Below are 6,456 nucleotides of genomic sequence, written 5' to 3'. Positions count from 1 at the left end.
GATGAGATCCTGGGTCTCCTCCTCCTCGGCTTAGACGGACCCCTCCAGCTCCCTCAGTGCACAGATGTGGTGCTCTCATAGGGAGGGTCATTGCCTCGCCTAGAGGCTACCCTCTCCTTCAGCACCATCACCTCCCGCTGAGGGAGGACAACTACCAAGGGACTTGGAGAAGAAGGAGAGGAAGAAGTCAAAGGAGGGCTTCCTTCCAAACCAGTTAGAAGCTCACAACACTCAGGGCCAGAGTCGGAATGAGACATCATTTGGGATGTTACCTAAAAAGACAAATGAGAATAGAAGGAGATGAAGTGTCTTGGTCGAAGGTCTGGGAGCAGTGATTCACTCGACAACAGGGTTGCCTAGAGACAAATGACAAAGAAAAGTTGCGGTTAAGGCCCCTATTTATAGAAAAATGAACGGCCCAGATCTCGCCAGATCCAACGGCCGTGAGACCTTTGCTTCTGCAACCCAACCATGGCATGCCACTTGGCGCCTAGCCTCGGGAGATGAAACAATGTTCAGGAAATGGCCTAGATCACGTCAAATCCAACGGCCGTGAAGACCTCCGCCTCCACAATCCAACCGCATCGCACCATCGGGCACATGTCCTTGGAAGACAAAATGATGCCCTGGGCAAACCGACGAACCCACTCACCGTAACCCGCCAGTTTCGACCCATTGACCCCGCGGACGTATGCACCGGTCCACCCGGAATGCTGTTCCGCATACGAGAGGATCCCCCAGCGTCCAAACCTGTGATAGGCACGGTCCCCACTTGCCAACTCGAGGCTGCATGCACCATCGAGCTACCAACGCAAGAAGGCACGGGCTCGGCTCCTCCGAGGCCCTTCCATCAGAAACAGCTCTATCAATGAAATTCAATCACTATAGGAGCCCTTCCAAACGCAATCTATGAGTAATAAACCACCTTACAACTTATTTACTAAAATACAAAGCAATAAAATTTTCATCTCAACCACTTTAGAAGTTATGAAACTGACAAGGAAAAGAAAATCTCTAATAGGATTCACAAGAAGACTCAAACGAAATCACTTTATAAACAATTATTCCCACTCCCATCCCGTTACTTTACCAAAGGAGGCTATTCATTACTTGCATTGAAGTTTTTTTCTATCAATTACAAATTGATCAGCATTTACTGAGAGCAACTTTTAGACAAAATGGAAATTAAAGTTGAAAGTGAATTTGTAGCTAGGAATGGCAACAAGGCGGGGATTACGTTCCCCATCCTCAACCCCGACCCCCAAATCACCCCCAATCCCCGTTCCCAATCCCCGGCGGGGAAAGGAGTCCCCCCTCCATCCCCGACTCCAATGAGGATGAATTCCCCGTTGGAGACCCGAATCCCTGACGGGATATGTATGCTTATTGAGAGTTCGAGACAAAGAGATTGAGACTGAGAGAGAGAAAGAGACAGAGAGGACCGTTGTGAGAGTTGAGGTCGGCAGTGAGAGAGTCCGACGGGCAACGACAACAACAGTCGGTGACTCGGCAAAAATAGACGAAGGTTGAAGTGGCAATAGTCAGCGAGTGGCGACAATGATTCTTCTTTGAGTAGCTCTTTTCTGTCACTCGAGTATCTCTGTCCTCTGTCCTTTGTTTGATGTCTAATGGGGAGTGGCGACAATAACGAGACGAAGGTCAACGAATTGACTACTGGCAACGAAGACGAAAGAAGAGTGGAAGACGAAGGTTCAAAGATAGAGTTGTCGACGAAGGTTAAGAGGCAAAGTTCTCTCCTCTTTGTCGAAGTGTTTTGTGTTTACTATCGAGGGTTTTAGGATTTTACTATTTTTTAAGTTTTAATATTTAAAAAATGAATAATAATTATTATACTTATATAATATATGATATTATATATTATATATTAAATTATATGTAATATATATATTATATTAATCGGGGACGGGTTGGGGCAGGGATTTCATTCCCCGTCCCAGTCCCCATCCCCGACCCCGACCCCGACCCCGCCAAGCAAGGTACCCCCATCCCCGGCCCCATCGGGTCGGGGAGCACGATTACCCATCGGGGATGGGGAAAATTGCCACCCCTATTTGTACCTTGTCCTTTTAGGAGAATCTATACGCATGCCTTCACTCTTAAGTCCTGTGCCACTGATTTGTCCAAGTCTATAGAGACCATTCTATTACATTCATACCCCAACGTGGGATGATTGAGTGGAAAGGAAAATAAAACAAATCTAAGGACAAGTAAAGAAGTGGATTGAAACCAAAGAGAATGAACAAGGAGAGCATCATTCTGAACGTCTTATCGGCTACTGTTGATTTCCCGACCTGCGAATCGATTAGAATGTCTCAGCGCGTTGATACCACCGGCGAGAGGACGCTGGCGGTGGTTACCAAATGTGATAAAGCTCCTGAAGGTCTGCTCGAGAAGGTTACTTCCGACGATGTGAACATTGGGCTTGGCTACGTCTGTGTGAGGAATCGCATCAAGGACGAGTCCTACCAGGAGGCCAGGGCTGAGGAGGCGAGACTGTTTCAGTCGGATCCCCTTCTCTCGCAGATCGACAAATCCATCGTGGGCATACCTGTTTTGGCCAGGAGACTGGTGCAAATCCAAGCTGCTAGTCTCGCGAGATGCTTGCCGGACATCGTGAAGAGCATCAACGACAAGCTCAACCTCAACGTTTCTGAGCTCAACAAATTGCCCCAGCATCTATCCTCCCCGGCGGAAGCCATGACTGCTTTCATGCGGATTCTTGGGTCTGCAAAGGAATCCCTCAAGAAAATCCTCGTGAGAGGGGAGTTTGACGAGTACCCAGATGACAAATTCATGCACTGCACCGCCCGACTGTCGGACAAGCTCAACGAGTACTCCAAGGAGCTCAATATGAAGCAAGAGGACTCCAAGGAGAAGTTTTTAATGGAGGAAATCCTATTGCTGGAGGAATCCAAAGGGATTGAACTTCCCAATTTCCTCCCTCGCACCGCTTTCCTCGCTATATTACAGAGAAAAGTGAAGGAAGTATCGATCACTCCCATCAAATTCGTTCAAGAGGTGTGGAATTACGTAGAGGAGGTGGTCGTACGCGTGCTGATGAAACATTCAGAGAGCTACCCACAGCTTCAATCTTGCACCAGAAGAGCAGCGCAGAATCTGATTGGCAAGATGAAGGACCAATCGATTAACCGAGTAACAGAGATCGTGGAAATGGAGAAGATAACGGATTATACATGCAACCCAGATTACATGTCAACTTGGCGAGGGCTCATGGCGAAACAAGAGATCTTCATGAAGAGCTTCAACGATCCCTACCAATGTTCCTCTGTAAACATTGAAGGGTTGGGGACTGTTGAACTGCAGCATCTAAGAGAATATGGGGGGATGGTGCAACAAGCGTACGACCTGAGAATGAGGATCAGAGCTTACTGGACGATTGTGTTGCAGAGGCTGGTGGATAGTCTGGCGCTTCATCTGCTGTTCAGTGTGCAGAACTTGGTGAACAGAGAGATGGAAAAGGAGATTGTGATGGAGCTGATGGGGCCCCACAGTGGTGGGGTCGAACGGTTGCTTGAGGAATCCCCTTCTGTGGCTCAGAAGCGAGACCGGCTCAACAAGAGCGTCAAGCTACTCAAAGAATCCAAGGAGGTCGTGGCCAAGATCATGGACCGAATTGCTGCTCCCATCAACAACTCCACTGATTAGGTCCACAGGCCCAGGCCCATCTCTCTCTCTCTCCCCTTGGTGAATTATAGATAGCATAGACAGATGGTGTATGTAATATGTTTAGGGTGTTTGGTATGTTGTTTTGTTTTTATAATTTCTCTAGTTGGATGGATTTTCTGTTTCTCTTGCACTTGAATAGCAACCGTTTGATGCATCCAAGGGTGGGGCCTCTTTATTAAAATTTTTGCAGTACTGCCTTCTCAAAACAGGCCAAGAACAAACCAAATCCTGACCGTCTGATCAATCTTTCACTAACCGTCTGATAGGGGAAAATCTATTATATGAAAACGATATGGTGTGGAAAGAGTTTTGACCAATCAAAATCCACCCATAAATTTTGATAAATAACACTTGATTTGTTACCAAGTTTATGATTCCAATTGATTGGTCAGATGTTTTTCGGATATGTCAAATCCATATTAAATGGGATGGCAAAAAAACAACATTGGGACGGCAAGGGGCCTGTTTGGGGAGGGTTTTACAAATTTTAGAATGGCTGTATCTAATTTCTTATTTTCTTGTTATATATAAGTAATAAATAAATAAATAAATAACAAAATTTTTAATTATTTAATTAAGACATTTAAAAATATAAACTATCAGTTATCGTTTACATAAAATTCAAAATATTATTAAATTCAACACCCAATACATAAAGCTTATATGCATGCTTTCTAACAATATACAAATTGGGAAGGGTCGGGTTTAGCCTAATACCATATCTATTTATACTCATACGGGTTGTAGAATCCCATGACTAAAAATCCATCATTCAAGCAAAAAACAAAAAAACAAAAAACTGCCCATTGTGGTGGATAGGGGTGGGATGTTGAATGAGATTATGGATTGGTATCGGATGTTGAATAGAAACCGAAATAGTTTCACAGAAGAAAATCTATTTCACATACTTGTATTAATCAACTCAAAACGTTATAGATAGAAACAGTACCAAACACAATCTTATTGAGATTCTGTTCTCGCCATTTCTTCTATAGCCGAAAATTTTTTCCAGGGAGGCACGGCCACGGAATAACTACTTATTCTATTTCTTGCCCTTCTTGACGAAATATATTGTTTTTAAATCTATAACTTATCGGCCTCTTTTGAGTTGGTACTAGAGAATGATCGCATATTAAGTAAGGGGTTCGTATTCTGACTTTTTTTTTTATGTATGTATTTTAATAAATTTTTGTTTGACAGCCATTATCTATTTTGTAAATGAATTTAGGTTATTATTTTATTTGATTTTTTATATATAAATTTGTTTTTAATTTGAGAGATTAAAACAATGTTTATTTTTAAATAGATCCTCTAAATAGATTAAACCAATCTCTCAAGATTGTCACATGACAAAAATGAGTCAGGTCAACCTATATACCCGAAAAAGCAAAAATTGTAGATAGATGCAGAAAATTGAAAAAAAAAATTGTAAAAAATACAAAAAATATGAAAAATTACAAAAAATACTAAAAAAGTATAGAAAATTCGAAACTTTTGCAGAAAATATGCAAAACAATACCAGAAAATTGTAGGAAATGCATGGAAAACACCAAAAAATGCAAAAATTATGCAAAAAGGCACCAAAAAGTAGGGTAGATACGTGCGCATCGCGTTAGGAAGAGGCGTGAGAGACGTGCACTTCGCATCGGGAAGAAAAGCCAGCTCGCTCCAGTAGGGAGCATAATTTAGAAGAAGGAGAACAGTAAGGCAACAAGTAGGGTAGATGCCCTATCTGAACAACCGCGCCTGACTCGGGAATCCCCGTTGGCACCAGAAATTCTCCAAGCTCCTAGAACAAAGAACTTCAGGGTGCTCGCCCTCGTACAAAGGTAAGACAGATTCGATCGAGCATGCTGACAACTTCCAAGCCCTCATGTTGCATCATGGGGCAAATGATGCAAGCATCTGCATCACTTTCTAGACAACTTTAAAAGAAGAGGCCTGACTCTGGTATTCAAGTCTAGCCCCTAGTTCCATCAAAAGCTAGGACCAATTTGCCCGCATGTTTGTCAATTAGTTTGCCACCAGCAAGAGACATTCCAATCAGCCACTTGTTTGTTAAATGTAATTCAAAAATCTAATGAAACACTAAGAGACTACATAAAAAGGTTTAATATGGAGTGCCTACAGACTCTAGACCCAGACCCAGCAGTGTAGCTCACTGCCGCCAAAAACGGCATACGACACCCCGATCTACGCTGGGAGATTGAACTGAACTCACCATCTACAATGGAGAAATTTCTTGCCATTGCAGACAAGTTTATCGAGGCCGAATAAGCCCTACGCTCGAGGTCCGAGCTGTTCGAGAAGAGAAAGCAAGTAAAGGAGTAAGCAAGTAGGAGAAAGACCAAGAGGAGAAGCGAGTAAAGGAGTAACCAGTCCATGGCCATTCACACAATGGGGAATAGACTTATTAGGCCCCTTCCCTCTAGCGAAGGGACAAAAGAAGTTCCTGGTAGTGGCAGTTGATTATTTCACAAAGTGGGTAGAAGCTGAGCCACTAGTCACCATAACAACTCGCAACGTCCAACAATTTTTCTAGAAGAACATTATGTGTAGATTCAGACTACCAAGGGTGCTGATCTCAGACAATGGGAAACATTTTGAAGAGATCTCAAGTTCCAAGACTGGTGTGCACAGATGGGAATAAGACAAAATTTCACCTCGGTCACTCATCCTCAAGTGAACGGTCAGGCGGAAGTAACAAACAGGGCCATCCTCTAAGGCCTTAAAGCTCGACTTTCCCGA

The 6,456-nt window shown here is 43.5% G+C and overlaps 1 pseudogene across 1 annotated transcript; it reads left to right on the top strand.

The window, feature by feature from the left end:
• The first annotated feature begins 258 nt into the window (after window positions 1–258).
• On the top strand, window positions 259–3,867 carry LOC104591127 (dynamin-related protein 4C pseudogene; annotated as a pseudogene). The gene has a single exon (XR_016082179.1). The product of XR_016082179.1 is annotated as a dynamin-related protein 4C pseudogene (transcript).
• The last annotated feature ends 2,589 nt before the right edge of the window (window positions 3,868–6,456 follow it).

The sequence above is a fragment of the Nelumbo nucifera genome, chromosome 1, assembly GCF_055504915.1.
Source record: "Nelumbo nucifera cultivar China Antique chromosome 1, China Antique-T2T, whole genome shotgun sequence".
NCBI lineage: Eukaryota > Viridiplantae > Streptophyta > Magnoliopsida > Proteales > Nelumbonaceae > Nelumbo > Nelumbo nucifera.
Note: the sequence above shows the minus strand (reverse complement) of the source record. Positions and strands in the feature narration are given on the sequence as shown.